The sequence below is a fragment of the Sinocyclocheilus grahami genome, unplaced genomic scaffold, assembly GCF_001515645.1.
Source record: "Sinocyclocheilus grahami isolate Dianchi unplaced genomic scaffold, SAMN03320097.WGS_v1.1 scaffold932.1, whole genome shotgun sequence".
NCBI lineage: Eukaryota > Metazoa > Chordata > Actinopteri > Cypriniformes > Cyprinidae > Sinocyclocheilus > Sinocyclocheilus grahami.
In genome coordinates, this window is record NW_015506111.1 from 110,559 (window position 1) to 136,698 (window position 26,140).

Below are 26,140 nucleotides of genomic sequence, written 5' to 3' on the forward strand. Positions count from 1 at the left end.
ACACACTCACTCTCTCTCTCACACACACACTCTCTCTCTCTCTCTCTCACACACACTCTCTCTCACACACACACACACACACACTCTCTCTCTCTCGCTCACACACACACACACTCTCTCTCTCTCTCACACACACACTCTCTCTCGCTCTCACACACACACACTCTCTCTCTCTCTCTCTCTCTCACACACACACACACACACACAAACGCTACTTATTCATTGTGTCGATCACAATCTACTCGATTTAACTTCAGAAGTGTCTGATCCCGTTTTATTTTAGTATCAGTGACATACTATTACAATTTTAATTTTAGTAATTTTGCCTCTTTTTTTTAAATGTATATAATTGCCTTTATAAATAATAAATTGTAAAAGTATTTTTAATGCATTAAGTATATTTTGCAATGCACCTTTCCTGATCCTAATCCACTAATTATCTATGAATTATTACACCTATACAAAATATAATGCATCAAAAGACACGACAAGCAAACCTTCAAATATTATAATGCATTTTAACTTGTTACAATTATTTATGCAGATATATAATGCAATAAAAAGCATTACAAACTACATTATGAATACCTTTTTAATGCATTATACATAAAGATTAATAAAAAATGCATTTAAATTTTTCTTTATTTAAGATTAAGTTTAAGTAATTATTTTATTACTTCAAGTTAACTAAATGAAAATGAGAAATGTTGCTGACTAGCTGAACTTAAATAGGTTTAATTTTTCTAAATATTGTATTTTTATTTCTGTTTAAGTTAATTTTATTTCAAATAACAGTTTTTTTATGGTTTCAGTTTTAGTTACCTTCAATAACCCTGGTCTGAAACTTTGGCTTTGGCTCTTAATTTTAAATTCTCCAAAAAGCTCAGTGTTTCATTATATTTTACAGCTTTGAATAAAACACATTGACTGTCATTATTAAAACACACAAAAAGTCAACATTTCTAAAGATGCAATGCTAAATATTGCGGTTAATGTGAACTACATCCGGTTATAATTAACTAACACAGCATGAAGATGGAGAAACACACTGAGCTCTCGACCGCTCAGACGCTGAACAAACGGCTCAGGAATAAAAATATCATTGTGTATAAATAACCCGTCTGATAGGAGAACGAGCCATATACCCTCACCGCTGATTATTATCAGACGCTCAAGAGAAACTATGAAGATCAGAGGAAATCACAAATAGAAGTGAGCCTCAGGTGAGAAACACACCTGAACAACAGCCTAAAAACACATCGTACAGCAGAAAAACACTTCACTCAGACTCACGGAGAATCACAGACCTACAGAACGCCACAATCTGGCTCTTACAGATGAATTCATCACAGAGAACTGCTCAAACCAGATGCTCAGGTTCCTTAAATCCATCCAGAAACCAGTCGAGACACGACGGACAGAGAGGTTTAAGTGTGTAGCGTGAGAAGATTTTCACAAACACACACACACATGCACTTCAGCTTTCACTTGAACACAAACTCAAATCCAGGTCTGAAAACAAGACAAACATTTGCTTTACACTATAAAAAAAATGATGTTCTTCCTCATTATTTTTGTCTTTTTCTCCAGTACAAACATCCTTAAATTAAGATACGTGTACTTGAGAGCAAAATGGCATAATTAAGCGACTTTACATTATTTTAAATAAGAACAAATATCTGCCAGTGGAGTAAGAAAAATAAACTTGTGTCCAGTTTAAAAGTGAAGTTTATTTCTTAAGTTTACTTCATTAGCAGATACTTTTTCTGTAAATAAATACAAAATATTTTTTTATAAAATAAATTAATATAAATTAAATATAATTACATTTATTAAAATATAAATAAATAAATGATACAATAAATTATTTAATTAATTTGTGCAAATAAAATTAGAAAAGTGATTTTCTTGTTTTCCAATACAAATATAATAACATTGTTAAATTAAAATACATCTTAAATAAATATATTCTTAAATTCAAAATACATTTACTTTAACAATAATTTATTTTTCTGACACCATTGGCAGATATTTACTTGTTTTATGCATAAACTCACAATACTTAAAAAATACTTTAATACTTTAAATAGTGAAAATAAATTTTAAATAAATAAAATAAAAAAATTTTTTAATATTTTTTTTCAGTGTATATATGCAAATATGTATGTACATCAAAATGTTTAATGCAGGTAAGATTAAGCAAAAATCTAGTAAAAAATGTATTAACTAAATGAGCACAACGAAGAATGACATTGGGGGAGGAGGAATAGCTATAAATAATTAAAATACATTTAAATGTAAATAAATTAAAATGAAAAGGTAAGAGAAAAACAGAACATTTTAATTGTATTTTTTCAGTGTATAGATGCAAATATGCAGGTATGTCAAAATGTTTAATGCAAGAGATAAAATCAAGCAAAATCGAGTTAAAATGAGCACAACGAATAATGACGTTTTGGGGGGAATAGCAATTGTCTCAGTCTTTAAGAAAAATGATTGGCAAAAAACTACTACAAATATATATTGTTAATGTTAGATATAAAGCCCAAAGCATTTTATTTAAATAATTACAATTAACAAAAATTTTAATAAATTCAAATTAAGGGATCTGCTGAAAAGTTAAAAGAAAAAAAGTATGTAACTACAAATACACATTACAATAAAAATAAATAGCTAACTGAACAAAAATGAAATAACTGAACCACAAGAATTATGTTTTGGATGGAAAAATAGCAATTGTCAGTCTTTAAGTAAAATTTATTAGCAAAAATTAAAGTTAAAAAAATCATTGCAAATATATGTTATTGCTTGATATACATGTAAAGATTTCATTTTTCTTTCTTCATGCAACATCAGAATGCTTGAGCTAAACTAAAGCAGTGTGATTTCTTCTGCATAATTATTTGATGATTTGAGTGTCTTCAGTGAATCAGAGGAACAGAACTAAGAATACATGCTGACCTCTTTTCCCTCGGTGATGCTCAGAGTTTTCTAAGAGCACAGCACAGGTGCATTGTGGGAAATGTGAAGCAAAGGCTGAACTGGCTTTATGAGCTGTACTGAATGTTATGTCAAATACACTAGTGGTCACTATTATTGTAAGTGAACAAATGCTTGTTAATGTAAGTATCCGATTAATCATGTGGTAGCAACTCAATGCACACTTGCTTTATATGAAATATAAAATGGTAATTCAGGCTTATATCGGCCATAACTCTGCTTTTTAAATCAACAGTTTTCAAATTCAGGTCTGAGGACCATGAGGCTGCAAGAAGGCATGAACAGAACAGAATAGAATAGAATATAACAATAGAATAGAACAGAATACAATAGAATATAACAGAATAGAATGGAACAGAATAGAGTAGAACAAAATAGAACGGAATAGAATAGAACATAATACAATAGAATATAACAGAATAGAGTAGAACAGAATAGAACTGAATAGAATGGAACTGAATAGAACAGAATAGAATGGAACGGAATAGAACAGAATAGAATAGAACAGAATACAATAGAATATAACAGAATAGAATGGAACAGAATAGAACGGAATAGAACAGAATAGACCTGAATAGAACAGAATAGAATATAGCAGAACAGAATAGTATAGAATAGAACAGAACAGAATACAATAGAATATAACAGAATAGAATGGAACAGAATAGAACGGAATAGAACAGAATAGACCTGAATAGAACAGAATAGAATATAGCAGAACAGAATAGTATAGAATAGAACAGAACAGATTAGAATAGAACAGAACAGAATAGTATAGAATAGAACAGAACAGAATACAATAGAATATAACAGAATAGAGTAGAACAGAATAGAACGGAATAGAATGGAACAGAATAGAACAGATTAGAATAGACCAGAACAGAATAGTATAGAATAGAACAGAATACAATAGAATATAACAGAATAGAGTAGAACAGAATAGAACGGAATAGAACAGAATAAAATAGAATAGAACAGAATAGTAAATTAATTCAAATGAAAAGGTACTAAGGAATCTACTGAAAAGTTATGAGAAAAATAGTGTAAAACGTAGAAAATAAATAAATTAAATAAAAATGTCAATAAATTACTATTAAATCACTAAAACAAATCAATTCAAATGTAAATAAATTCAAATGAAAGGGTACTAAGAGAGCAGCTGAAAAGAGAAAAATTGTTTAAAATGTAAATAAATTAATTCATGGATTAATTCAAATGTATTAAATCTTAAACTAAAAGGTACTAAAGGGTCTGTTGAAAGGTTAAGAGAAACATGGTGTAAAATGTAAATAAATACTAATAATGATAATATTAATATAAATTCATACACTTAAAGTATAAATTAAAAAGTAAATCAATTCAAATTCAAATGAAAAGATACTAATAGTGTTGTCAAAAGACCCGGTATTTCGGTACCAAGTCGGTACTAAAAAAAATGAAAACGTTACAGTACCAGGTTTTCTTAAGTACCGCTGGTACCGAGTACTTGGGCTGCTTTAACACTGTTGTTTTTCATGTCCGTGGGTTGAAAAACGACCCCATTAACGTGATATTTAGCCCCTGGAATGCGAATTTTAACGGAGGACCCCCTCGAAACGCGATTGAGCGGGTTTTGTTGTAAAAACCTGGCAACCTCTTCTTAAAAGCAGTGGCGACCTCAAGAGGAGGAAACGCATCAAACTAACAAAACACCCCGATCAAGCTCAAGCAGGTAAGTTTCAATTACATTTTTATTATTTAGAGCTTCTGTTATGAATATTAATCCATATTTTAATAAGAATTTCGGATTGAACTAAACATCGCCGTTAGCGTATACGTAGTTATTCGTAGTTATTTTGATCCAAATTAATTTCTTTGTTAACTATTTAATGCTCCTATAACTTTTATTACTGTAAAAAACAGGAGGACATAAGGGTGTTTACTATTTTTACACACCAGAGGCTTTTAAATGAAGTGTGTAACTAAAGTATGCGTGTTCGAGAATGTACAAATGTATGGTTAACAGTGTTTATGTCATACCAGTCCGTCAGAAAAAGTTTTTTTTTTTTTTAGTTAGTTAGTTGTAATTCTTGGCTGAATATCTCTAGCAGGTTTTAAAAGCCCTTTAAAATTAAATATGAACACAGTTTGGATTAAATAAAAGTACAGTCAAATTGTATCTCCTGTATAGACTTTACTGTACAACGTTAGATCTAGTAACATCTTACAGTGAGCGAACAATATATTTTTAAAACATGCATTAATGTTTGTGAATGTTATTTAATACAAACACTTGATCATTCATGTTTGTTCATTGTGCATTAAATAATTTTAACCGATTGAACTATTACAGTTTCCATCTATTTGATATACACTTAATATTTGTAATCTCATCTAAATGTATTATAAAAGCTGAGGTTTGTTATTTACTGAAAAGTGTTATTTAGCTGGTGTCAATGATCTAATGTTGCATTTGGTCAGACTCAGCCCATTGCTTTACTGAAGCATATTATATTTTCCTTTTTAAAAACGCAAGAAAGAGATCCTTTGACTGAATGGTTCTTTGTGGAACCAAAAATGGTTCTTCTATGGCATCGCTTGAAGAACCTTTTGAAGCACCTTTATTTTTAAGAGTGTAAGGGAGCTGCTGAAAAGTTAGAGTAAAATGTAAATAAATAAATAATAAAATAAATTAATTAAAATGTAAATGTAAATGTTTATTTAAAAATCAAATGTAAATAAATAGTAAAGAAAATTAAAATAAATACATATTAAAATGACAGTAAATCAATTAAAAAAGCAATTAAAATAAACAAATCAATTAAAATAAATATCATGACATTCAATAAGATTTTCTGACACCCATAGTTTCTACAGGACATCTACTCTTAATTCTGGCTTAATAGGAAATTTCAATGTGCTTTGTTTTTCACAGTTTAAACGGTTCTTTATGCATGAAAATATTGATCTGCCTTCAGTAAGGAGATCATTATATTTGTGTCCATGGCATTAAAGCACTTGCTCTAGATACTGCTGAAAAAGCAGAAACCCGAACAGAAGCAGAACTAGATCTGCTCACGAGGAATCAGTGCCTCAACTAACCAGATCTCTGACATTAACTCGTGTCAACACCAGTCAGTCTATCCGGAGACTTGCACAAAGAGCTCACAATCAGGAGTTACACAAGCATCGAGAGGAGAAAGTCAGGTGTGATGAAGACTGACGAGTCTGACAGCAGCGATGAAGAGCTCTGATGGTGAAATCAGGCTAATTAAAGCTGCTGTCATTATCAGAAGCTCTGGATCACGGAGGCTTTGACGAGCCTGTCAGCAGTTAAGCACAGAAACATCTCTGAGTCACAAACCGGAGTAAACACAGACAGCTCAGAACACAACACTCGCATCAACATTTACTGTATGCATGCAATGCTTCTCATGCATTTACAACAAAACCCACCCACAATGCAGTGCGCTTGACCTGACCTTTCATTTCTAGTGTGAAGACTGATTTTATTTGGCAAATGTTTTGAGTGGACTGTCAAAGGTTAAGATATTTTTAGACAGAATTGGAGCAAAAATATATAATTTATTTACTTACTATGCATTTATTTATCTGTCTATCTATCCATCTATACGTCACATGCTGCATTAAACATGCAACATCAAGAGGTCATGTGACAACAATACAACTACTAATTGAAAAAATGCAAACTTGATTTTAAGTGAAATATCAGACTGCAAAAAAAAAGCTATAATAATGAAAACAAAAAAGAAACAAAGAAATTTGATTAAAATAAAAAATATTATTAAAATAAATAAATATAAATTATTTTAATATTATATATATTAAAATAAAATTACAATTGATGTAAATAAATACATACAACTTTTGATTAAAATAACAATATTAAAGTGAATAAATAATATTAAAATTAATACTGCTTTAAATAAATAATTACATTTATTTATTAGCATAGACTCGCTGAGATGTATCATCTCATTTTTAAGGTGGTCCCAATAAATAAAATAAATAATAAGTATTAAAATAAATAAAGTTGATTTAAATAAATCAAATAATACATTTGATGAAGATGAAAATGATTGACAAATAAGAGCTAATATAAATAAATATATGACTAATATAACACAATAAAATTTAATTTAAATCAATCAATAAATAAATGATTAAAATAAACAAATACAAGCCCTGATCTAGCGTGAACTCTTCTTCTACAGTCAGTTTTCTCTCTCAGATCAACTTCTGTCACGAAGAACAGAATCTGAGAAGGATCTTGCTGCTCAGGTTAGTTAAAGGTTACGATGATATAATGCTGCATGTTAAGTATTTTAAACAGAATGCATGCCTGTAATGCACTGGTGTGTGTGTGTGTGTGTGTGTGTGTGTGTGTGCGAGTGTGAGTGTGAGTGAGATAGTGTGTGTGTGTGTGTGAGAGAGAGTGTGTGAGAGAGAGAGAGAGAGAGAGAGAGAGAGAGAGCGTGTGTGTGAGAGAGAGAGAGAGAGAGAGAGAGAGAGAGAGCGTGTGTGTGAGAGAGAGAGAGAGAGAGAGAGAGAGAGAGAGACAGAGAGAGAGTGAGTGTGTGAGAGAGAGAGAGAGAGAGAGAGAGAGTGAGTGAGTTTGTGAGAGAGAGAGAGTGAGTGAGTGAGTGAGTTTGTGAGAGAGAGAGAGAGAGAGAGAGAGAGAGAGAGAGAGAGAGAGAGTGAGTGTCTGTATGTATGTGTGTGTGTGTGAGAGAGAGTGTGTGTGTGTGTGTGTGTGTGTGTGTACCTACTTAACCATATTTTGGGGACAAATTTGTACCCAAAGTGAGCTAAACCTGACAAAATCTCCAAAAACCTCCCTTTGGGGACGTCCTCATTTGCAAAACTGGTATAAAAATAAAGTAAACAAACCTTTTTTTTAATTGTAAAAATGCAGAAAGTTTCCTGTAAGGGGTAGGTTTAGGTGTAGGGTGACAGAAAATACAGTTTGTACAGTGTGTGTGTGTGTGTGCGCGCGAGCGAGAGAGAGCGAGAGCGAGAGCAAGAGAGAGAGAGAGAGAGAGAGAGAGTGTGTGTGTGTTCTCTGCTGCACCTGGCTATTGAGATGAAAGCAACAGTGTCAGAATAAAGGCCTGTGGCTGGAATGATCAGATTTATAATTCACACTGACTGTGATCTACAGCCAACACAGCTGCACCCGACAAACCACACACACACACACACACACACACACACACACACTGATCTGCGGCGGATGAAGGGAAGGTTTCTCCCTGTCAAACTGTTGCTCCACCATGACATTATTTCAGATGAAAGAGAAAACTGACCGTAGAAGACGACAATTTTCACTAGCGGTTATAGCGTCTCTTGTGGTGACATTATAATGCACGTACTGATACAGTATATTTCAATGCAAACCTGTGAATCATGCATATCTACAACAGCAAGTTCACATACGAGCATACGTAGTATGTTTCAATCTTATTTGCATCATCTGCAGATCTGAGGACAATTCTGATGTAATGCTTTGATTTTTATGCAAGCAATATATTAACTGCAAATATTTTATTATATTATAGCAGATTTTAGCTTATGGGCACAAGTGATTCGATTGGATTGCATGGTGAAGAGCTGAAATACTCTGAATGACAGGACTAAATTAAGCATAATATAATAAATTATCACAATAATAATCATAAGAATCAATAATTATAAAATAAATAATGTATTAATTTGAATAAGAATACAATAAATAACGTAACCAATGCAAAACGATGCAAATTAAAAAAAAAATTATAAATACATAGATAATAAAATAAGATTAAACTAAATTAATTAATTTGATTAAAATAAACCATTGATAAAATACAATTTCTTAAATTAATTAAAATAAATAAAAACAAACAAATTTTGTTTTAAAAGTGGCAACAATACTAAACATATGCGGAAGTTTGTTTGAAGTAATTATTAATATAATAATATATATATATATATATATATATATATATATATAATATTAACATAATAATATAACAATTCAAAACAATGCAAATTAAGTGCACAAGTTCTCAGTGCGCAAGGTCTGGAAAAAAGCTAATAATAAATAAATATAAAGAAAATAAAAATACATTTGCAACTATATTGATTAAAATAAATAGTACAGTATTTGCTATTAAGGCAGTGACCTGGAAGTTTTGTTCAGAATGCATATAATGCACATGGAAACAAATACAGTATGTGAGTCTGTTTGCAGCGTTAGTGTTCATCTAAACCGAGCTTTCAGAATCTGACATCAGACTGGACTCATTTCACTGATGACAATGAGTGCATGTAAACATGCCTACAGTCTGTCAATCACTCATTGCATACTACAACAGCACGCTGAGATGTGTGTGAAGAGCGTGAGATCAGCGAGTGCACACGGCGGCTCGCGGCTGTCTGACAGGTGAGAGCAGCAGATGGTGCGCCCGGCGTGTTTGGGTCAGAGAGAGAGACTGAGAGCCGTGAACACAGAGGCCATCTGTCTACGACCAGCACCGCTCATGAGTTATGACCGGAGGAGATATTAATAGATAAACTCACCATATGTCACATCGCCACACTTTCTGTCAGCGCTGAACGCAAACCTGTTACTATTCTTACCACTTTAACACGGCAGACTGTACAGTACTACAGCACAGAAGTCTCCTCTGCTCACCTAGGCTACACTTATTTCATCTGAAATACAGTTAAAATTGTGAAATATTTTTAGAATTTCAAACAGCTGTTTTCTGTGTGAATATGTGTTAAACTGTAATGTATTTCTGTGATGCGCAGCTGTATTTTCAGCATCATTCCTCCAGTCTTCAGTGTCACATGATCTTCAGAAATCAGTATAATATGCTGATCTGCTGCTCGAGAAACATTTCTGATTATTATCAATGCTGAAAACAGTCGTGCTGCACAATATTTTTGTGGAAACTGTGATATGTTTGATCTTCCAGGATTCACAGATGAATAGAAAGTTCAAAAGAACAGCATTTATTTGAAATTGAAATTTTTGTAACATTAGAAATGTCTTTACTGACACTTTTGATCAATTTAATGTGTCCCTGATGAATAAAAGTATTAATTCCTTTAAAATACAATATATCTTATTGTACTTACCTTTATCTTTAGACAAATTTACTAATATATATATATATATAATATACACACACTATACTAAACTAAATATTGTGTGAGTGTGTATATATATATATATATATATATATATATATATATATACACACACACACACACACACACTTAAATATTTTAAAATATATTTGTTTACTCCATATATGTTGTATGCATTTATATTTTTTTAAATATTTTTTTAATATATCTGTTTACTCCATATTGTTTTAAACAAAAACATTTTAACATTTTTGTAAGATTGAGAAAGAAAAAAATTTATTCAAGATATATTGTCTGAAAACAATCTATTTTGTCAACGCAACGAATGCAATTTTGCATTAGTTGCTTTTAAATTAAATGCTTTTGTGTGTGTTTTAAGGACTTTTAGATATTTTCACTGAAAATCAACAAACAAGAATACATAAAACACTGCAGTGTGGCTATTATTAAAAAACAATATGTGAAACTTTAGAGAAACATTTCAAACAGTAAAATGCAACATTGTATGTCACATAATCACATGTATGTTATGAGTGCATGATTGCATTATGCGATACACTATTATTGCACATTAACACAGAAAATCACTGCACACTGGGTTTTGCGTCATACTATAATTTGCTGAGCACACATACTGCATGCTGCTTTCTTTCAAAATGAATAATTAGTATGGACTTATATGCTTTCCAAGCCACGCTTTTTATGAACACACACACACTTTTTAAGCCAAACAGGCTGTGAACTGGTTTCTCTGGAATCTTACCTTGTGTCTGCACTTCAGGACGACCCCGTACGCTCCTGCCAGAGAAACAGAGAGAGACAAACAGCTTTTACTCAAACCTTCACCCAGTTCCACCTGTCTTTACCGCGTCTTTGTGAGATGCCAAAGCCTCCGTCCAAAAGCCCCGAGCGTTTTGTGTCTGATGAATGAAGCGATTGAAGGGAGGAGGCACTGATCTAGCCGTGACAGAGACAGAGAAGCGTTCAGGGAACTGGAAGAAGCTCCTGTTTTCTCTGAAGACCTGAGGCCCGATCGCTGCCAGAGCGTTTCTTTGTTTAATCAGCCCAATTCATTAGGAATCAAGTCAATTTTAAGGGTAAATTTTTCGAAACTGAGATGTATACATCATCTGAAAGCTGAATAAATAAGCTTCTGAGTAGATTCTGAGGAATCTGAGTGTGCAAAAAAATCTAAATATTGAGAAAATCATCTTTAAAGTTGTCCAAATGAAGTTCTTAGCAATGCATATTACTAATCAAACATTAAGTTTTGATATATTTACAACAGGACATTTACAAAATATCTTCATGGAACATGATCTTTACTTAATATCCTAATGATTTTTGGCATAAAAGAAAAATGTATAATTTTGACCCATACAATGTATTGTTGGCTATTGCTACAAATATACCCCAGCGACTCAACACTGCTTTTGTGCTCCAGGGCCACATATGAGCCCAAACCCTCTGCAGACTGGAGCTCAGGTGTCTGTGAACGAACGCAGTGTTTTTGACGGAAGAGTCTGTGCGGTTTCATATCTGTGGCACTAAACGACTGTCCCGCAGGAGACGCAGAGCTGAGCTCATCCCGAGATCCCAGCCAACAGATCCGAGAAGAGTCACGTTTAGCACAACCTGCTCAATGTGAGCGATACAGAGAGACTTACAGCGTGCATTAGGCTGCTTGATGATGGAAAGAGAGTAATTTCCTTAAAAAAAATGAACAAACAAAAACAATAAAATAAAATGTGTATATATACATAAAAACAATAAATAAAAATAAATTATTATATGTACACATTGTGTACATATATAATTTATAATTTTATTCAACAATTATTCAATAATATAGTTACACATTATATCTTAACATTGTTTATATATTATACATTATATATATATATATATATATAAAATAAAAATAATAAAATATGAAATAATACAAACATTTATGATATATACACACACTAAATATAACTAAATACTAAATTAAAATTAAAATAACTCACGATTACAAATCATTTTCGTAAAATAAAGCTGACAAAATAAATATAAAAAATAAATATTGTATAAAAAAAGTTAACAAAAATTAGAAATGTTGCCTTGACAACTAACTGAAATAAAATACTAAACAAAAAGTACTACAATGATTAAAACTGAAACAAAAAGCACAGGTTTTTTTTCCATAAAAATGGAAAAAAGCACAAAATTACTCAACTAATTAAAAATGAAAATATAAAAATAGCTAATAAATATTAATAAACACTATACTAGTATATAAATAATAACTCTGGATGACACTGGGGTTTTATTATTAATCGAAATATTAAAGAAGAAAGAGTCAGAAAGGAGGTAATACAGATAAACAGTCATGAAAGTCTGAAATAAACATGCAAACAGATTCACATTTAACTTGAACAGATTCTGCTTTGAATGCAGACGGACAACCGACAGATTTCAAAGCAGCACAGAAGAACATTTTGATTGAGAAGATAAATCTAACTGAAAAACTCAAAGGTGTATTCATATGATTAACGATGATGAACTCACTGATTCATATTCTGAGATAATAAGACGTTAAGATTTGATCACTTCACTGTCATGAATAATGAAAAGAGAAAGACGTTGAAGATGGATCAGGATGATTTCACTCCAGCCTCTGCTGCAGGTGACCGTGAGAGAGAGAAATCAGACATTAAATCACTTTAATATCTCAATTAGACAACAATGAGATTAAATGGAGAGCATATGGAGATTTCTGAAATATTCTGTTATTATTGTTAACTACAAATAAAACTACAACTATTAAAATCATTTTTGTTCATTGAAATACTGCAGCTGAAATCAAATCTAATTAAAATTTTAGATGAAAAATTTAAACTAAATGAAAAATGTAAATGCTACCTTGACAACTAACTTAAATAGGATTAAGCTAAAGCACTAACTGGAAATTTAAATTGAATTTAATTTGAATTTAATTTAATTTATATATTACGTATATATATAAATACACTCACATACAGTATATATCTTGAAAAATGTACATGTATATATTTATATTCATGTAATTTATATTATATATAAATATATTTAAAATATGAACAACATTTTTCTTAAATATATACATGCATGTGTGTGTGTATTTATATATACATAATAAATATACACAGTAAACATTATGTAAACAAAAACTTTTATTTTGGATGTGATTAATCGCTATTAATCGTTTGACAGCACTAAAATATAATTATATATACATTTTAATGTTATTTATTTGAATTTATTTTCTGTTATAGTTTTACCCATTTTAGTACTACAACTCATTTTACTTCATTTCATTCAGTTGCCAGGGAAACATTTCTAAGTTCAAAATAAAATGTATTGTATAATGTTAATTATTATTATAGCTTTATATTAATGAACAGTTTCAGAAGAGATCTCAGCAACAGAAGTCAGAGATCTCAGGATGATTTGATAGTTAACTCTACTGCATACCACTATTTTTATTTCTCCTAATCAAACAAAGCTGATAATTAACCAAACCATAACGGAGCTGCTGAGCTAGAAAAGAGCAATAAACTGTCCCTCTGGGATCATGTGAAGCGTTTGTTTCTCTGAGTCACATTATTTATCCTCCACTTCACAAATGCGATGACATCAGCTGCACTGATGCAAAAGGAGAGGAACCAAACATGATCGCCAGCATCTCCTGAACTCAATGTGTGATAAAGACGTGATGCTAGTAAACTACGCTGAAACCCCGCCCACTCCTCTGCCTCAGCCAATCAGGAGAAGAGCCACACGTATGGCATTATTTTAATGACAAATGTCGAGAGTGCATTATTGTAGTGCGAAAGCACATTAATATAATGCTCGAGCGTGGATTTCTTTTGCTCTCGCACAAAAACGGACGCTCTCATCTCACTCAAACTGTGTCCTGTGCACTCTCCGTTGTGGAGGTCTGATTGGTTTAAGCTTTATTTCTATAGCCCCTTTTAAAACGGTGTATACAAAGTAGCCTATTTTACAAAGAGATGCATGTGTGCATTCGCAGAAAAGATCAATATACAAACATAAAAGTGATATGGTAAAACAAAGTAGCTACAATAACCAGTTTATGTTAAAACAAAAATACAACAATAAAAAATCAAGGAAAGGCCCTGCACAAATCTGTTTTGAGACTACTTTTTAAAAGTGCATAGTGATAACTTTTGACAACGTTTAATTGAGGTGCGAAAATAATTCATATCTATAGTGCATGAGCACAGAGATTTGTGCACAGGACAGTTTGAGTGAGAGGAGAGACACGTTTTAAGTGCGCGCACTCTCTCCGGGCAGCGTGTATCTGAGCGCGTGCGTCCGGTTTTGTGCGAGAGCAAAAGAAATCCACGCACGAGCGGAGAGATTCACACTCGTGCATTATATTAATGTGCTTTCGCACTACAGTAATGCGCTCTCGACATTTGTCATTAAAATAACGCCATGCACACGCACCTCGACCACTCCGCTGAGGAGAAATGGCAAGTCCTGCGAGCGAGTGACAAGGCAGTGAATCTCTAGACTCATGTGTAGCATACTAATCTTCAAGACGTATCTAGCTTAACCTGCTTTTTCCAGAGCTGGAATAGAAAAAAAGAAGAAAAACGAGGCCATCGAAGTGGAACTATGTGACCTGTTTTTACAGGCGCAACAGTCACAGACACTTTCTATCAGCGTTTGTTTTCGATTTTTCCTGAATAAGGAAAACATTCAAGGACTCAATGTGACGATCTTGAATTATGCACAATCTCTCATTTTTTTTGGACCGGTTTTACTGATAGGATCACTGCTAGGCCAAAAACAGGGCAATGGATTTCTTGAATTCTTCCTGTGATGTTCGTGCAAGTTTGGAAGTCATAATCATAATCATATTCTGGACAATTAAATGGAATAAAATTCAATTCATATTTGTTTCTCTATTTTTAGCTTATTGATGAAAACAGGAATTTTAGGACTAATACAACAAAATGAAGTGCCGACTGGAGTGTAAATGATGCTCTAATCTGTCTATATTATCAATATCATGCCACCGCCGCACAGAATGATGGGAAATGTAGTTCGCCTTCATAAACGGTTAAATGAGCAGTCTTTTCTGGTAAGTTTTACCACTATTCATCAACAGTATGCAAAATGTGTAAAAGTTGCACAATTATTTCAGAAAAAAGTATGAGAAAAAAAACCTACAGAAATAGATTTAAATATGGGAAAATATGTTTAACAGAGCTGAAATTTCTATGCTGTTTTTGTTGCTGAAAGTGCATTCAAATTAGCACAAATACTTGAGATGTTAATCTAAAAATGTCTATCAAACTTGCATGACTTCTTCTGTGAAGCACAAAGCAGGGATTTTAAAGAATGTATTGTCATACAATGAAAGTGAAATGTTGTTGTTCAAAATATATTATTTTGTTTCACAGAAGCAGTGTTGTTTTCATTAACTAAAACTAAAACTAAAACATGCATATAAATTAAAAACATTTGTTATATAAAACTGAGCTGAAATTAAAGTAAAATATACATTTAGGATGCAAAAACTTAAACTAAATAGAAAATAAAATTAGAATTGTTTTTTTGACAACTAACTGAAATGAACTACTAAAATAACTATCTGAAATAAAATTAAAACTAAATCTGATATAAAACTATAACTAAAATTTAAAGAATTATAGAAATGTTTTTTAAAACAAAAACTAATGCAAAATGACAAATGCACATTTGTTTATGGTTGCATTTTGAAAGAAAACTGAAAATATAAAAATAAAAGCCAATTCAAAATATCAATACAAACTTTTATAGTATATAAATAATTCTTAAATAACACTGCACAGAAGAAATAAAGTCATACAGATTTGGTAACTAGGCTTATTATAATTATTAAAAAAAATAATTACTTAAAAATAATATAAAATAAACATTACTTAAATAAAATATAAAAAGCTTACAATTATTTTATTTCAGCTAGTTGTCAAGGCAACATTTCTCTTTTTCATTCATTTTAAATACGAAAATAACTAAAAATTACACTAAAAACTTAAAACTAGTCTAAAAAAGCAAGAAAAACAACAAAATTACAAAATATTTAACTAATATTAAATTGAAAACAACAAAGAAAATATAAATACAAAATGTAATTTAAATTCATTTAAAATATTAACGAACACATATAGGCTATAATAGTATATCAATGATACTAAAATAACACTGTTTGGAACAGCATGACGGTGTAAAAGGGAATAAATAATGACAGAGTTATCGTTTTTGGGTGAACTAACCCTTTAAAAGGAAAAACAAAAATACACTGGGCAGCAGATGTGTAGAAGTTTGTGAATGACACATTTCCATTTGGGATTGGAATCAAAACCAATTCACTTCCACCACGCTCAAAACCCAGACTTTCCCTCTTAGGACATCGCCATTCATGTGCGCTCATCTCGTAAACACCATCATTTGAAGATCACCTGAAGGCAGAAATATCTTGGCAAGTCTCAACCAAATCAATTGGCTTTCAATTAGCATTAAGCGGCGAGAGGATAGACAAAGACGTCAGGTTGGGAACAGAGGAATATGAGAGAGAAGAGAACAGCTGAGAGGAGATTAAACTACTGATGGCCAACAGAGAGAAACCGATCTACTGAAAGCTGAACACACACACTCTCATCTGAGAGCATCAGTCAATACACTACCATTGTTTATACATTATTGTGTGTTAATCTGGATTATATTATACAATGATCTTTATAATTATCATCTCTCTCCTGGGGCTTGGGCTACTTTCCATCTGAAACGGATTAGTTGGAGTCACAGACCAACAAGAATCACCTACTAATGACCATTAATAACCAAAGACAACAAGACCTTATGTGTGAATCTCATTAAAAAATTTATGAAAAAATTTGAAATTCTATTTCAGACACCCCATGAGAATAAGGTTAAAGATTTAACTATTAGATATCACCATATTCCACCAGAATTTATCGATTACATTAAGAATTGCAAACATTTTTACATTTTCTCAAACGTTCTAAGTAAATATGCGCTTTTTTGCATACAATTCCAGAAAATAAATCTGAACACTGGATAAGGCCAGGCTCAAAATTTGTATTTCGTTTTGTTGACATATTAGAGTCAAAGATTTTTACTGAAGGGATTTTGGATTTCTCTTTTTATCACTCCATAAATCTGAATATACTGTCAACAGACAGAAAAAAAATACATTTTCACCATGTCGTTATGAATAAAATGTTATACCAATCAGTGTGAATGATATATGAACAAACCCCTCAGTAAAAACCTTCAGAATATAGAGAGGAATAAAACTGCCAAGTTTGGTGTATGCAAGTGCTGCTGAAGTGGAGAAAAAACTTTTAAAGATATGGATTTTCATTGAAATCTACAGCCGCAAATGGATAAAGTGCAATAAAATAAACACTTAAAAGTGTATTTTGGATGTTTTCTTTCTACTAGTCTGAAAGAATATTATGTTTCCACTAAAATGCCTATGAGATTAGGCAGAAAGTAAGTAACAGTAAATGATAATATAGAAAAATAATATATCATGTTTTTAGGAATACAATGTTACATAAATCTACCTGAATGAAATATGAACAAACCCCTCAGTAAAAACCTTCAGAATACAGATAGGAATAAAACTGCTAAGTTTGTAAGTGCCGCTGAAGTGGTGAAGAAAACTTTTAAAGATATGCTTTGTAACTGAAATATACAGCCGCAAATAGATTAAGTGCAATAAAATAAACACTTCAATGTGCATTTTGGAGGTTTTCTTTCCACTGGTCTGAAAGAACACTTTCTGAGCCCAAATAGCGCAAAATCTTAAAAGTAACCAATGCATGTTTTTGCCCATTTTATGATGACTGATTTTTGGCAATGTGACATTATTTTTATACCCCAAAACTGCATTACTGCAATGCAGCAAATATCTGTAAGATAAGATACATTTGTACAAATACTCCCACTAGGGCTGTCAAAAAAAAAAATCGAATTTCGAATATTCGTCTAATTTAAAATAAAAATCTACATTAGAATGCAAAAACATTGCATTCGAATTTTAGGTGTGCGTCAGACAGCCTTATCAGCGGCGCACGAGATGCGCAGACGATGTAAGTGCCGTTGCATTATGTTTTTGTTAGCCCATCCAGTTGAACCCACTAGATGCTGTGCTACTGCGTTAAATTATTGCGGAAAAAGAGAACATCAATGCAGAGAAGATCTTGTTTACGTTTTGTTTTGATCAAAACTAAAACCAAGCCGTTTACACAGAATGCATATTTTGCGCATTTTCTAGAGGGAATGATCTATCACCATTGCACTTGCATCTTGCACAAAAGAGCTGCATGTCTAGAAAGCCATGTAAAATTAATGCAAGTTTAACTTTGAAAAAACACATCTCGAGACTTTATGGCGGGGGGGGTTTTCCCCACCCCACTGGGAAATGTTTTTAAATGAAAAATTTACTCTGTGTGATTGGCTTTCGGTCCTTTGTATTAAACGATGCATACATGCAAGATGCTGTTTTGTTTATAGTTGTTTAAGCAACTTAATTATAATTGGTATATAAACATTATTTTAAATATTATGCACTTTTTTTGCACAGATAGTCATGTTATCTCATGCTTTGAATAAACGTGCATTAGTAATATTTTGCTCGATGCGCCCTCTTGTGGCCTCAGGAGAGAAGCCAAAAGCTTTTCTTCACCCTAACTGAAATTATGCCTTTTAAATTTGAATATAATTCAAAATGTAATAATATTTAAGTACAAAATTCAAATGTAGTTTTTTAGCCATTTTGGCAGCCCTAACTCCCACTAATATGAGCTATTATTGCGGAAAAAGAGAACATCAATGCAGAGAAGATCTTGTTTACGTTTTGTTTTGATCAAAACTAAAACCAAGCCGTTTACACAGAATGTGCATATTTTGCGCATTTTCTAGAGGGAATGATCTATCACCATTGCACTTGCATCTTGCACAAAAGAGCTGCATGTCTAGAAAGCCATGTAAAATTAACGCAAGTTTAACTTTGAAAAAACGTATCTCGAGACTTTATGGCGGGGGGTTTTTTCCCACCCCACTGGGAAATGTTTTTAAATGAAAAATTTACTCTGTGTGATTGGCTTTCGGTCCTTTGTATTAAACGATGCATACATGCAAGATGCTGTTTTGTTTATAGTTGTTTAAGCAACTTAATTATAATTGGTTTATAAACATTATTTTAAATATTATGCACTTTTTTTGCACAGATAGTCATGTTATCTCATGCTTTGAATAAACGTGCATTAGTAATATTTTGCTCGATGCGCCCTCTTGTGGCCTCAGGAGAGAAGCCAAAAGCTTTTCTTCACCCACTCGCGTCTTTAGAAAGCCATGTAAAATTCATGTAAGTTAAACTTTGAAAAAACATATCTCGAGACTTTATGGCGGGGGGGGTTTTCCCCACCCCACTGGGAAATGTTTTTAAATGAAAAATTTACTCTGTGTGATTGGCTTTCGGTCCTTTGTATTAAACGATGCATACATGCAAGATGCTGTTTTGTTTATAGTTATTTAAGCAACTTAATTAATTATAACTGGTTTAAAAACATTATGCACTTTTTTTCCACAGATAGTCATGTTATCTCATGCTTTGAATAAAGGTGCATTAGTAATATTTTGCTCGATGCGCCCTCTTGTGGCCTCAGGAGAGAAGCCAAAAGCTTTTCTTCACCCTAACTGAAATTATGCCAAAATTTACTCTGTGTGATTGGCTTTCGGTCCTTTGTATTAAACGATGCATACATGCAAGATGCTGTTTTGTTTATAGTTGTTTAAGCAACTTAATTATAATTGGTATATAAACATTATTTTAAATATTATGCACTTTTTTTGCACAGATAGTCATGTTATCTCATGCTTTGAATAAACGTGCATTAGTAATATTTTGCTCGATGCGCCCTCTTGTGGCCTCAGGAGAGAAGCCAAAAGCTTTTCTTCACCCTAACTGAAATTATGCCTTTTAAATTTGAATATAATTCAAAATGTAATAATATTTAAGTACAAAATTCAAATGTAGTTTTTTAGCCATTTTGGCAGCCCTAACTCCCACTAATATGAGCTAATAAAGTAGCATTATATAAAATAATTAACAAAATGTTGTTTAAGGCGGAGTTCCAGGAAGCCAAATTTCAGGACAAATAACAACCCACTTACAATTTTACTTTACAGTTTATTTATTGAATCAATATATCAATAGTTTTGCATTTAAAATTGGTAGAGTTAGGGGTCGTTTTTGCATTCAACTGTACTGCATTTCCATTGTTTTTCTATGTAAATACACACTAGATGGATATCGTTGAAAGCTGCGCCCACATCTCGCATCTTTTGCAGCATCTTGCACATGACATGTTGTTTTAAAAAGGCATGTTAAAAGATGGTAAACTTTATAAAAACTTGTCTCCAGAACTTGCAGGTTTTTTATTAAACTGCCCTGCGCCCCATGTTTTCAATTTAAAATTCAAAAATGAAAATAATTTTCAAATTGCCCTGCTACTCACATCTCTTAATATATTTATCGATGGCTTCGCAAAATGCAAATTACACATAACATTTTTTTTTTCATATTGTTATTCCAAATAATGTATATTGTTTACAATATTTAAAAAAAACTAAAATAAAAATAAATAAAAAGAGTAGAAGCTAACTAATTTTATAATAAACCTGACATTATAGTGTAATATGAACAACATAGTTTTTGCAACCCCAGAGTCCAGATCATTTACAAATGTTCCCAAAAGTTAGGGTTAGGGCTACTAAATATAGTTCATCTTAGAGTGAGTTATATTTTGAAGTTATTTCAGTGACATTAACCCCATTAGCATCTTAATTTGCATCACTGTCATGAAAAACAATGTCACAGGGCAAGAAAATGTTGCAAATGGCTTTCATTTTCTTTAGGCAAAATGTCATTTCAGATTTTGGGGTTCAATATGACCTCAACTTTACGGTTTTCATGATATTCACCCTTAAGACTCATTGTGAGAAAGCACACATCTTACCCAACGATCACACCACCAGCCCTCCTCAACACACACACACACACACACACACACTCGCCGCGGTGTTAGTGGGGCATCAGAGTGTGAGAGATAGATGAAAGAGTAAAAATAACCTGATCCCCCGAGACTTTTACCACACCCTCATACAAAATGTACAGAGAGAGAGAGAGAGGAGCTGCAGGTCGACTTCATACACCTCAACACACACGTCCCTACAATACAGCACATTCATAAGTCATGCACAAGATCTTTAAAAATGCAACGTTCATGTTAAATATAAAGACCTTGACTGAATATTACAGAATAGAGACGAAGAAATACACTACCGTATAAAAGTTTGGGGTCTGTAAGTTTTTGTTGTTGTTTTTGGATTCTTCTGCTCACCAAAGCTGCATTTATTTGATTAAAAATACAGAAAAAACTGTAATATTGTGAAATATTATTACAATTTCAAATAGCTGATTTATATGTGAATATCTGTTAGAATAAAATGTATTCCTGTGATCAAAGCTGAATTTTCAGCATCATTTCTCCAGTCTTCAGTGTTACTAATATGCTGATTTTCTGCTCACGAAATTATCACCAATGTTGAAAACAGTTGTGATGCTGAATATTTTTGTGGAAACTGATGCTGAATATTTTTCAGGATTCACAGATGAATAGGAAGTTCAAAAGAACAGCATTTATTTGAATCAGAAATCTTTTGTAACATAATAAATGTCACTTTTGATCAACTTAAGCTATCCTTGCTGAAAAAAGAAAGACCCCAAACTTCTGAACAGTACAATATATGAGTACAATAAAAAAAAATGCCTTATTAAATGTATTAAAGGAGTCATTCAAGTGCTTTTCAGTAAGAACTACTCACTGAGGTACGTAATGTAAAATAAATATCGACAAGCAGAACTGTATATTCCTCTCTGTATACAAATTTCCACTTAAAAGCACACCGACGCCGCTGTGCAATTTTGCATTTTCTTCCATGCCATGTTATTAAGTGCAACTGCACACTTTGTCAGAATAAAATTATGACCCAAATCAGGCTCCTGAGACTGTGATCTGACGACACTGACGCACAGATTCAGAGAAAATAAGTGTGAATTCATTTCAAAATTCAATCTTCAGTGCTCTATTTCAGATAAACCTCTCAAAGACGGCATTAAAAACAAAACAGTCATGTCATCTGACAACAAAAAACGAGGCAAAAAATGAATTGATTTGATTAAAAATACAGAAAAAACTGTAATATTGTGAAATATTATTACAATTTCAAATAGCTGATTTATATGTGAATATCTGTTAGAATAAAATGTATTCCTGTGATCAAAGCTGAATTTTCAGCATCATTTCTCCAGTCTTCAGTGTTACTAATATGCAGATTTTCTGCTCACGAAATTATCACCAATGTTGAAAACAGTTGTGATGCTGAATATTTTTGTGGAAACTGATGCTGAATATTTTTCAGGATTCACAGATGAATAGGAAGTTCAAAAGAACAGCATTTATTTGAATCAGAAATCTTTTGTAACATAATAAATGTCACTTTTGATCAACTTAAGCTATCCTTGCTGAAAAAAGAAAGACCCCAAACTTCTGAACAGTACAATATATGAGTACAATAAAAAAAAATGCCTTATTAAATGTATTAAAGGAGTCATTCAAGTGCTTTTCAGTAAGAACTACTCACTGAGGTACGTAATGTAAAATAAATATCGACAAGCAGAACTGTATATTCCTCTCTGTATACAAATTTCCACTTAAAAGCACACCGACGCCGCTGTGCAATTTTGCATTTTCTTCCATGCCATGTTATTAAGTGCAACTGCACACTTTGTCAGAATAAAATTATGACCCAAATCAGGCTCCTGAGACTGTGATCTGACGACACTGACGCACAGATTCAGAGAAAATAAGTGTGAATTCATTTCAAAATTCAATCTTCAGTGCTCTATTTCAGATAAACCTCTCAAAGACGGCATTAAAAACAAAACAGTCATGTCATCTGACAACAAAAAACGAGGCAAAAAATGAATTGTTTTTGCAGCTTAGTCTCAATTTATAGTGCTTTTTGCCCTGAGTTCTGAAGGTTACAGCAAGTTCTCATGATACATCAAACGTTTATTTCCAAAGATCAAGGAAAATTCAATTTTTCATTATGTGACCCCATCAAGAGCTTCAAAAAACAAGGCCATAAAAAGCATTTGTGACAAATGATGGAAAAACACAGGACAAAGCAGGGCATTTAGTGCATGAAGTGTTCCTTTATCCTGTATTTTCCACTTCATTTCTTTATTTTAGCCTAGTTTTTCAGTCTGGTATGGTCTGCCGGTACTCACCTTCCCCCACAATCCCAAGAACCTCAAACCTGTGCATCACATCACTGGAGGCCGGGTTCCTCATCCAGTCAAACGGCCGCCGGGCGACGGAGGGGCTCACGGGGGCGAGTGGTCGTCATGGTTACGGGTTGGCATGGGGCGGCCTGGTGAGGAATCATGGGAAGGAGCGGATCACCGAGAGCCTTTGAGCATGATGATGTCCGTCACACACACCTGCACCTGAGAACACACACACGAGTCACATGATACAGATGTTTACATACCAGGGCGTTGCCATGCAGTTGCTAAGGTGTTCTGAGTGGTTTCTAGTGCATCACTATGTGGTTGCCAGAACACCAAATATCTGCCAATGCAATAAATAAATAAATAAATATGTATGCATGTATATATTTATATCTATCTGCCAAAACCAATTAGAAAGTAATTAAATAAAGAAAAAAATATATTGCTGGAAATATCAAATATTTGACAATACCTATTAAATAAATGCATCAATAAAATATTACAGAAAAATATTAAATACTGATTGACAAATAAATAAATGTATGTGTATATATATATATATATATATATAATACAGCGTTCTTGATATAGATGAAAAATTTGAATATCTGACAATGCAAACAAACAAATAAATATAAAAATCTGGAAATGTCAAATACATGCCAATAATGATCAATCAATCAATCGATCTGCTAACACCAAGTCAAATAAATTGATTAATTTGCCTGTGAAATATTCAATATCAATAAATAAGTATATATTGTGTTGCTATGCAGTTGCTAAGGTGTTCTGAGTGGTTTCTAGTGCATCACTATGTGGTTGCCAGAACACCAAATATCTGCCAATGCAATAAATAAATAAATAAATAAATATGTATGCATGTATATATTTATATCTATCTGCCAAAACCAATTAGAAAGTAATTAAATAAAGAAAAAAATATATTGCTGGAAATATCAAATATTTGACAATACCTATTAAATAAATGCATCAATAAAATATTACAGAAAAATATTAAATACTGATTGACAAATAAATAAATGTATGTGTATATATATATATATATATATATAATACAGCGTTCTTGATATAGATGAAAAATTTGAATATCTGACAATGCAAACAAACAAATAAATATAAAAATCTGGAAATGTCAAATACATGCCAATAATGATCAATCAATCAATCGATCTGCTAACACCAAGTCAAATAAATTGATTAATTTGCCTGTGAAATATTCAATATCAATAAATAAGTATATATTGCCCAAAATATCAAAAATCTGTCAACACCAATAAACAAACAAAGCTGGAAATATCAAATATTTGATATCATTTGACCAGACAGACAGATAGATAATCAAATATCTGCCAATACTAACAAACAAACCAACAAAAAAAGCTGGTTATATGAAAAATCTGCCAATACAGATAAAATAATTAGATGAATGAATAAATGAATGAACGAACAGCATTACATATCACCCAGTAATCGATATGGAGAGAGTATATTGTGTATGTCTGTTATACTTTATTAATGACATCTCTTCAACTCTTAGCAAACATCTGTACAGAGGCGCCAGAAAACCAGCATCTGCTGCTCAAAGTCATACTTGACCAGATGCTTTCTAGTGCGTCGCTATGTGGTTGCTAGGGTCTTAGGTGGCTGTTTACCGCTTCCACCAAACGCTCACGAAAGGAAACAAAGCGCTGGATCCTGAAGCAACATCTTGAGCTCACACAGCGGCAGTGTGTTGTGTTTGATGTGTGCGGCAGAGATCAGTGTGTGAGCGTGTGTGGGTCACAGATAATTAGGATGCTGCTATAAATAGTGCACCACAGAAGAATATTCAGCAGCCTTTAAGAGACACGCTGAGCTGAAGGAGAGCCGGCGAGACTCGATGTGTCCAGAAGACAGAAAGCAGACAAATACAGCACAAACACCTGCCATTATCAGCACATCTTCACTAGACAGCATGCTAGTGCTCTATATATATGGATTCAAAGCTATAATAAATACAGTAAGTGAACTTAACTACATTATATTGTGCAGTATGAAAAATTGATAAATGTTCCTTTAAAATTCTGCCAGCCAATAGGCATATTGAAATATCAAATATCCAGCAATACCCATTTAAAATTGCCTGAAAATATAAAATAATTGGCAGTATTGATTAAAAAAAAACAAATTTTAATTAATTAAATATTGCCAGAAATATCAAATATTTGCAGAAAATGATTAAAATATCAAATGCTTGACAATATTAATTAAAAAAGAAATATGAAACAAATCCAAAATATGAAATATCTGCCAAAACCCATATAAATAAATATTACCCAAAATATAAACATTTTGCCAATATCGGTCAATACCGATAAATAAATAAATATTGCCATAAACAACAAGTATCTGCCAATACTAATTAGAAATTGCCTAAGAATATCAATTAAAAAATAAGTTATTAAATACATATTCAAAAACATTTGCAAATATGATTACAAAATAAATTAATAAATATTGCAGGAAACATCAAATATCTGCCCATATAGAATTAATGAAATATTGCCAGAAATACCA

The 26,140-nt window shown here is 32.3% G+C and overlaps 1 long non-coding RNA gene across 1 annotated transcript in view; it reads right to left on the reverse strand.

The window, feature by feature from the left end:
* LOC107564419 (uncharacterized) overlaps positions 1 to 26,140 on the reverse strand; it is a 45,427-nt gene that overhangs the window by 8,171 nt on the left and 11,116 nt on the right. The window contains exons 2-3 of the long non-coding RNA XR_001606225.1: positions 23,561 to 23,779; positions 10,901 to 10,935 (exon numbers count right to left, since the gene is read on the reverse strand). This is a non-coding gene — a long non-coding RNA (uncharacterized lncRNA). The remainder of the gene's footprint in view (positions 1 to 10,900; positions 10,936 to 23,560; positions 23,780 to 26,140) is intronic.